The sequence below is a fragment of the Mastigoproctus giganteus genome, chromosome 10 (assembly GCF_048544385.1).
Source record: "Mastigoproctus giganteus isolate SK-2022 chromosome 10, ASM4854438v1, whole genome shotgun sequence".
Lineage (NCBI taxonomy): Eukaryota > Metazoa > Arthropoda > Arachnida > Uropygi > Thelyphonidae > Mastigoproctus > Mastigoproctus giganteus.
The window spans coordinates 58,996,461-59,006,168 of record NC_143584.1 but is presented as its reverse complement, the minus strand read 5'-3'; the positions used below and the strand labels follow the sequence as shown (position 1 = coordinate 59,006,168).

General features: G+C 38.4%; 1 protein-coding gene across 2 annotated transcripts in view; it reads left to right on the top strand.

Annotated features, from left to right (window-relative positions):
- Positions 1-9,708, top strand: part of LOC150079048 (CD109 antigen-like) — a 1,092,235-nt gene that overhangs the window by 819,467 nt on the left and 263,060 nt on the right. The window lies entirely within an intron of this gene.

Genomic DNA, 9,708 nt, shown 5'->3' with positions numbered 1-9,708 from the left:
TCAAACTAAATCAAACTAATATTACTAACAACCTTTTCAACAAAATAAAAAAAATGCATCACCATAACAAGAAATTTATTATTTATTATCAATAGAGCTCAGTACTAAGCATTTAATATTTACATACCTTTTGTAACGTTTCCAATGAGAACTTGTTTCACACACACGCTTGTGTGTGAAACACTCATAACATTTGATTGTTTACTTTTGATTCATTGTTCACCGTTCAACGTAAGGTTTAACAACCTTACGTTGTTAAAGGTCTTTTGTTGAATTAACAAAAAGACATACTTCTTGTGGGATTGATACACTGCTCAAATATAGCTCAAAAATGTTCTAAGAAAGAAACAGGACAAAATGGCAGGACATTCAAAATACCATAACCCAACCACTCCCGGTGCAAGAGCACATCCGTGGATTGGGTCCTCGAAAAATGGCAACAGAGTTCAAATATTAGAATTTTGTTAAACAATCGATAAAATATGTAACTAAAATTTTTAAAAACACCACTTAACCCGCCCTCAGAAACAATATGTCTAGTTTTAATTTTTTTTTTTTAACCACATATCTTAATGAGGGCGGTTCCATCCCTGCCTCGTGGAGACGGGTGGCTACTTTCTAGCATTCGCGCTCTTCTTTTAAAAACTGCATCCACATAAAGATTAAAACTTTTAAAATTCACTTTTGTGGCGAACAAGACACTTAGACAATTCATCTCCATCGATCCAATTGAAGCTTCTAACAGATTTCTATAATCCATATACTGCACACATTCTAACATTATATGCTTCGAAGTCTCCACCTCACCGCAAGAACAGAGGGCAGAGTCTCTGAGCCCTAACTCAAATAATCTGAGTGCTAACCCATGTCCTGTCAGCAGAAACATAGCTCGCATTCCAAACTGAAGCCATGGTTTAACTCTTGTATTTACAATATCTACCATAGGAAAAAAAAGAGTAAGTTTGCCTGCCCTTCTCAGATTCATGCCATTTTTCCTGCCATTGCACCATCAGTTCTGAAACTATTCTTTTCTTTTCTGTTCTAATATCAGAACGAGAATAAACATAATTATCCAATGGACAGGATGACACATTTAAAATGGTTTTCCTAATATTATGCTTTATGTAATAAACCATTCCTGCCATTAAGACTTCATAATATACAGGCAATTTACCTGCAACCACTTGCAAGGCATCATTCGAAACGGTCCGACATGCCCTAGTGATGGACAACAACACAAAACGCTGTACTTGTATTAGATGCTTTTTAATTAGAGAGTTTTCTACACGATGTACCCAAGCTCCGGAGGCGTAGGTTACAATGGGGACAAAGACACAATTATACAACAAATTCAAAGAACGTCCTCTTATCCCCCAGTCACACCTTACGACCCTCCTAAGCTTGGAGTACAATAATTTTACTTTATTCTTGAGATACTTAACATGTGCAATAAAGAATAACCTCTCTTCAAGCATTAGACCTAAATACCTCACCACTCTGACATATTGAACAGTTCCACCAGACAACCTTACAGTGGGAGGACGATTTTCACTTAACTTACCCTTCAGCAACATTTGCACTGTTTTCTCTATAGATATAAAATTTCTCTATAAAATGGCAGGACAGTACTTCGTACATACTTCAAAGTATGTACAAAGTATATATATACTTCATACTGATGGATACAGAGAGAGTAAAAGTGTGTAAAGAGCCTTTCTCAATTTGGTATGCTATAAAAAATAAAGCTCTTTTGCTAATTACTGCAGGAAAGTCACCTATAGATTTGTATGGTGAGCATCAGAATCATACATAAGCCCAACCAAGCTAAATAGTTAATAATATTGATGAGCATATTCAAGGATTTCCATTTAAGAAGTCACACTATGGCAGTAATGTGGTAAAATTTTAGAGTACCAGCTTTAATGCGAACACAAGGTATGAGGTCTATTGCACGAAAAAAAAATTAACCCCAGGGGCCCACATCTGGTGAGTATGAGTGTGGCACACCCAGGGTCCTGAGCAGGATATCATCATTCTTCTCTTTCCTTGGTGATTTCCTTCTACTTCTGACTCTCTTTCTCAGAGTAATTCAGAATTTTTTTTTTTTTTTTTTTTTTGGCTGGTGAAGCATAAGTCTCAGGCTTCCTTGCACGATACAGCTAATAATAATAAATACCCTGATCTTGCTAATACTGTCAAGTACGATTTCTGCCATAGATATTATAGTGAAAATCATGTGTATAGCTTTGGAAGTCCTCAGTTGGATATTTGCTCAACTTGCGAGGAGCATGAAATCAAAATCAGATCGCCCCCTTTTAAATGACAATGCTAAACATGTGGCAATTACAGAAAAAATAATACACATGTGCTCGGCCAAAAAATTTTACAAGAAACAACAGGAAGTGTTGGCTTTGTATATGGAAAGGGATGAAGCAAGGGCATGTTTTTGAATATATGCAGAATCATCATCATCATCATCAGCCATTTTCAATCCACTGCAACATGAAAGCCTCTCCAGCAACTTTCCAGTTCCTTCTGTTTTGAGCACTGGCCATCCATTTACTACCCAAAAACTCATGAATTTCATCTATCCATCTCCGCCTTTGTCTTCCAGGTTTTCTTCTATCTCCTCTTGGGTACCATTCTGTTATTTTCTTAATCCATCTGTCATCATGTCTTCAAGCTATGTGTCCTGCCCAAGACCATTTTAGTTCTTTAGTTTTGATAAGAATGTCCTTTACTTGAGTTTGCTGCCTAATCCATGTGTTTCTCTTCTTATCTAACAGTCTGATTCCCAATATAATTTGTTCCATTCTTCGCTGTGTAGTTCTTAGCTTCTCTTCCATTCTTTTGGTGAGTGCCAAAGTTTCACTTCCATAAGTCATGGTGGGGAGTATACATTGGTTCATTATTTTACGTTTCAGACAAACTGGGATATTGCTCTTCAGTATGTGACTATATTTCCTGAATGCTATCCATCCAAAATTTATTCTTCTCTTGACTTCCAGCCATTTATCATTATTACAGCTAATAACTTGTCCCAGATAAGTATATGACTCCACCTTTTCAATTACTGCTCCTTCAATCATTATTTCCCTTTCCGTGGAATACTTGTTCATCATTACTTTTGTTTTAGCCATATTCATCTTTAGTCCAAAATCCTTACTAACTGTGCATAACTGATTAAGATTTTCCTCTAATTCTTTGGGATCGTGGCTTATGACCACAATGTCATCTGCACATCGTAAATGGTTTAGGTACTCTCCATTCACATTGACTCCTTTCTGCGACCAGTCTAATCTTCTGAAAGCTTCGTCAAGGGCAGCAGTAAACAGCTCCGGAGATATTGTGTCGAACTCCTTTCTCAATTTTAAATTTGCTACTGTCTTTGTCTAGTCTAATAAAGGATGGAGCACTCTCATATATTTTCTTCAAAATCATAATATATGGAGTATCTATGCCTTGTCTTTCCAGTGCCCAAAACATTGCCTTTTCATATCCACAAATGCCAGGCATAATGGTGTTTTATATTCATTTGCTTTCTCCATTAGCTGTGATATTACGTGAAGGTGATCCATAGTTGAGAATCCTGTCCTAAAGCCAGCTTGCTGTTTCGGTTGATTCTCATCAAGTATTCTTTCTAATCTGTTAGTAATGACCCTTGTGAATAACTTGTAGATATGGGGATAACAAGCTAATTGGTCTATAATTTCCAATTTCTGATTTATCTCCTTTCTTATGCAGCAAAACTATGATTGCATTATTCCACAGCTTAGGCATCACACCTTTTCTAATGCACTTTGTGAAGAGCCTTGCCAGTTTTTGTGTTATGTCTCTTCCTCCCAATTTTAACAACTCTACAGTAACTTCATCTTCCCCCGGGGCTTTCCGATTCTTCATTTTCTTCAATGCATGTTCTACCTCATGAGGAAGAATATCGGGTATGTTGTATGTGTTGCTACTTTGCAATTGATCTTCAGCACTGCTGGTATCATTCCGTTGCTCCTTGTATAATTCTCTATAGCAGTCTTCTGCTATTTGAATTATGCCTTCTCTGCTGTTTATAAGTACACCATCGCTATTCTTCAGTTTCAGTATCATTTGTCTTTCTGTATTACTGCTCATGGCTGCTGATTTAAATCCTTTGTTTTCCCTTAATGCTTGTTCTACTTTTCTTGTGTTAAATCTTCTTATGTCCTCTCTGAGTCTCTTTCTAATGGCTTTGCATAACTCAGTATACTCAATTTTCTCCCTGTCAGTGTTTTTCTTGCTCTTCATTTGACGCCTTTGGTTCATCATGACAAGTGTTTCTTGACTAATTTTTTCTTCTTTGGATTTCTGTTTCTCTATAGGTTTCTTGGGCTTTATCACTTTCAGAAAGTTGTAATATTCCTCGTCGATATCTTGGTCCTGAGCAGTCTGCAGAAGCTCAAACTTGTTCTTAAGTTCCAGTACATACTACTTTTTCTCCTCCTCTGTTATTTCAAAGACCTTTGTATTATTTACTCGAGTCAGTTTTTTCCTTTCCTTTCCTACATCTATATCAAGTGTACATCTTACCATTCTGTGATCACTTCCAACATTTACCTTATTCAGGACGGTAACATCATTCACAATATATCTTCTGTTAGTGAGGATGAAGTCGATTTCATTAGTTGTTAATCCATTTGGACTGTCAATGTCCACTTTCTGTTCACCCTTTTCTTGAAAAAAGTGTTCATTACTGACAGTCCTTGAGATTCTGCAAATTTCACAAGTCTTTCACCTCTTTTATTTCTTTCACCAATTCCAAAATTTCCTATAGTTCCTCTTTCTGCGCTGTTTTGCCTTTTTCCAACCTTAGCATTGAAGTCTCCCATAATAATAGTGTAGTGGGTTTTCTGCTCATCTAGAAGACTCTCAATTTCGGTGTACATTTCTTCAACCTCTTCATCATCATGGCTCGATGTTGGTGCATAAATCATTATAATCTTTAGTTGTACCTCTTAGAAATCTTGAATATTAGTCTTGACACCCTTGTTGATGTACTTTTGAATTCCAAAATGTTGTTTTTAAAATCTCTATGGACCAGAAACCCAACTCCACCGTCACTCCTTTCACTGTTTCCATTGGTGTACAGCAGATTTCCGCTTGATAAACTTATTTCCACTTGACATCGATGGTTCGACTGTTGATGATCCTGCTCAGATAGCAAACAAACTGAATGAGTATTTTGCATCTACATTCACACGTGAGGAATTATTAAGGTTTGAAAATGGCAGAAGGTTATCAAATTGTAGCAGGATACTTAATGATTTTGTAATAACTGAGAGCAAAGTGGAAGAGAAACTGTTGAAGTTAAACGTAAGAAAAGCACCTGGGGTGGATGGGATCTATCCAGTTATATTAAAGGAGGCGGCAAAGCAACTAAGCAAACCCTTAGCCATAATTATGAGAGCATCCTTGGACTCAGGGGAGGTTCCCACGGACTGGAGATGTGCATATGTATCCCCAATTCACAAAGGGGGATCGAAGGGTGACACGAGTAAGTACAGACCAGTTAGTTTAACTTCTGTTCTGGGTAAAATAATGGAGTCGCTAGTTAAAGATGCATTGCAGGATCATCTAAACAAGACTGCAGCAATAATTCAGACACAGCATGGGTTTGTTAAGGAAAAGTCTTGTCTGACAAATTTGATAGGATATTATGATGTGGTTACAAAGGAACTGGATGCAAAAAATAATTTTGATATCATATATTTGGATTTCAGGAAAGCTTTTGACACTGTTGCGCATGGAAGACTATTGTACAAATTGGAGCAGAATGGTATTAAGGGTAAGTTGCTACAATGGATAAAAGGATGGTTAAGTGGGAGAAGACAGAGGGTGGTAATCAATGGGTGCTGCTCTTCTTGGACTAATGTTATTAGTGGAGTCCCACGGGGTTCGGTGTTGGGTCCACTGTTGTTTTGTATATTTATCAATGATATTGATGAAGGTATATCAGGCTTAGTGTCGAAGTTAGCAGATGATACGAAGGTTGGCAGGGTTGTTAATGACAGTAATGGCAGTGTGCTACTGCAACAGGATCTAGATAATTTGGGCAGATGGGCTAAGAAGTGGCAACTGAAGTTTAACCTTGACAAATGCAAAGTACTGCATATGGGTAGAAGTAACCCCAGAGAAACGTACCAACTGTGTGGTACTACACTTAAGGTGGTAGAAAATGAAAAAGACCTGGGAGTAATTGTGCAAGCGGATATGAAGTTTTCTGAGCAATGCAGACAGGTTGCCAGGGCAGGTCATGGGGTTTTGTCAATGATATATAGGAATTTTGCTAGCAGGGAAAAGGAGGTGATTATCCCTCTGTATAAAGCAATGGTCAGGCCACGCCTTGAGTACTGCGTACAGGTCTGGAGGCCTCATTTTAGGAAGGATGTAGATTTACTTGAGCGTGTACAGAGAAGGGCAACAAGATTGGTGAGGGGAATGAAGGGATCCTCTTATCAAGAGAGGCTTAAGTTCTGCAAATTGCAGTGGCTGGATTTGTTTGTTTGTTTGTTTGTTTTATGGCGCATTAGCATCTAAGGCTATAATGCGCCAAGTCAAGCAGTGGCTGGAGACTAGGCGCCTGCGCGGTGATCTGATTGAGGTGTATAAGGCCTTGAATGGGTTCAGCACGCTGAATTCTGATGGGATCCTTCCACTTGTTCAGATTACGAACCTAAGGGGGCATAAATTCAAATTAAGAAAGGACAGGTGTAGATTAGATGTGCGGAAATTTGCCTTTAGCCAGTGGGTGGTTAATTGCTGGAACAAACTTCCATCTGTCATTGTATAAGTTGATAGTTTGAATAAATTTAAGGAGGAACTGGACAGGCATTTGGAGGGAATGGTGTGATTTTTTTTTTTTGGCTGATGCTACATAAGCTCTTACATTTGCTTTCTTGCATCACATGCCACTACTACTACTACTACTACTACTACTACTATAAGTGATTCATTTCTTCTTCTTGTTTCAGCCAAACCGATGATAATTCAATTCACATTTTCTAATTCCTTTTCCAGCTCTAATATCCTGTCTTCACCGATGAGTGATCGTACGTTATAACAGGCCAAGTTCAGTTTCCGTGCATGGCAGCCTGGTCGTACCCAGAGATTCTTAGCACCCTCTGCTTCCACTCTGATCCTCTCGCTGCCGTAAGAGGGAGAGTGAAAGCTGCTGGGGACTGTGGGCCATTTGTATTGTTGTGCTCTCATTGCTGGAGGGTTTGGTCTTTTCCTCTTCACGCTGACCAGGCGTCTTGAAGAGAACCACTCTACACGTTCGTTGCCACCTAAGTGACGTAACAGGGCTTACCATCGAGAAGGTGTGCATGAGTGGATTTTAGGGAGGCAGGCCAACAGGACTTCTCCTAAATCTTCTGTAATAGAGAGATATTGGATCCATCAGTGTTTTAGGCTGAGTGTCTGATAAAACACAGGATACCTGTTCCCCTCTAAGCCCCATGCAGAATCAGTTACTCCCAAAAATGCTGGTGCAAGAAATGTTTTATTTGAAAAAACTTTGGCTGTATGTGTTTTGTGTACATGACATGAAAATGAATTCTGCTCAGTTTTACACAGACAAAATGGGAACAAGATGAAGCTTGTCCCCATGTTGCCTCTCCAAAATGGACAGACATTCAGAAGATGGATCCAGCTATAAAAGAATTACATGTTTTCAGTGATGCCTGTGGAGAGCAGAACAGAAACACCACATTGGTCAGGTTCATCCTTACTTTGGTGTCGATAGGTCATTTCAATAAAATCTACCATTATTTTCCTATATTTGGTCACTTGTTTTAACAGTGCAATCAAAACACGGAACAGCCAAACATAAAATCAGAAGGAAGGACGGAATTTGCGCCACCATATGAGTATATCGAGAAAACTACTACCAAAAAAAGAAAAGATTTTTGGTAACAAGGATCCTGTTGAAAGACATACCGGGCGGTTATAAAATAAGTTTCCCTATTCAGGAGTCCCTAGTGTCAAAACGGTTAGAGTTAGTGCTGTGAAAATCGGTGGGAATGCCATTTAGGGTAAGGGCAAGCGAATTGTAGAAGAAAAAAATTAGTTCAAATTTCTGCCACCAGAGGAAATGGTGGCACATGTAAAAGTTGTCATTTACTTCAAGACACACTGCTTACGCAAATGACATCCTGTTAGATAAAAGCAGAAAGGCAACACCACCTTCAATAATCACTATGACTCTTACAAAAAAGGAACGTGCTCTTTTAGTAAAACTGCTCTACCAGAATAACAGTAATGCTAATGCCAGCACTATGTGAATATCAGAAATCTGAATATCAGAAAATAAAAATTCCTTTACACAAACCTGAAGGTTTGTGTAAAGGAATTTTTATGTCAGTGGGGCTTCAAAAACTAATAAAGAAATTTGAAGCGACTGGGGAGTTAGGTGTAATTCCAAGCAGGGGACAATCACATATCGGAATGGAGATAGTGGATGAAGTGGCGGTTGCAATGGCCTCCAGGTCAGAATGTGAAACACTACCAGTCAGTAGTGCCAGAGGTATGTCAAGAGACTTGAACCTTCCTTGGTCTACTGTGCATAAAGTGATTCAAATAATTTTACGCTGGTTCCTGTACAAGATTCGTGTAGTGCAAGAACTAAAGTCTTGTGATCAGCAACAACAAATAGACTTTGTTCTACGATTTTGGCTCGTGTATACTTGACGATAAATGAACTCAAATGATCTTGTGGTCTGATGAGGCACATTTCACTCTTCATGGGGCTGTAAATGCAAAAAACTGCGATTATGGGGAACTTCTCATCCATCTGCTGTGCATGAAAGACCACTAAAAAGTCTATACATTACAGTATGGTGTGGTGTGGTGTGGATTCACAGCAGAGTTTATAATTGAACCATTTTTTCTTTGAAGAGTTTACATCTCATACCCCCGGTAAGTTGTACGGTAACTAGTGCACAGTACTGTGCTCTTCTGATAGATCACATTATTCCTGCTCTGCAAGATGGTGCCTCTCCCCACATTGGTCGACAAGAGAAGGAACTGCTCTGTTCAACATTCAGAAATGATTGCATTATTTCTAGAGACTTTCTGCAGTTCTGGCCAGCCCGATCAGCAGATCTGCATCCCTGTGATTTCTGGCTATGGGGATACCTGAAAGACAGTTTACCCTGGCGGCATACAGACGCTTGTCGATACAGACATTTGGCCTAGAATAAAAAAAACAAGGAAAAAACTATATCCCCTTGCTCCATCCATCATTCTACGATATATCACATTGGATATTTACAAAATTATACATAATAGTAATATTATGGGTGATTTGTAAAATATGACATTACAACATATAGCATGAACTTTGTAGCATAACATAAACTTGATACATAATATGTATTATTGCATTCAGGTGTCTATTAACTTCTTGTTTTATTCTCAAATTAAATTGAATTTAAATGGAAATTATGCAACAGACTAGAGCAGAAAAACATCAGGCTCAAAGCAATGGAAGAGATGAATTTGCGGTGTTGGTCAAAACATCAAAGGCAGATATTGTTGGGATATCAGAGATATGGTGTCACACAGATATAAAGAATGCAGAATTGGAATTTGTGGAGTGCAATGTGTACAGAAAGGATAGACAGGATAGAAAGGAAAAACGGGTTATGCTATTAGTTAAGAAACACAAAATCTAAGGAA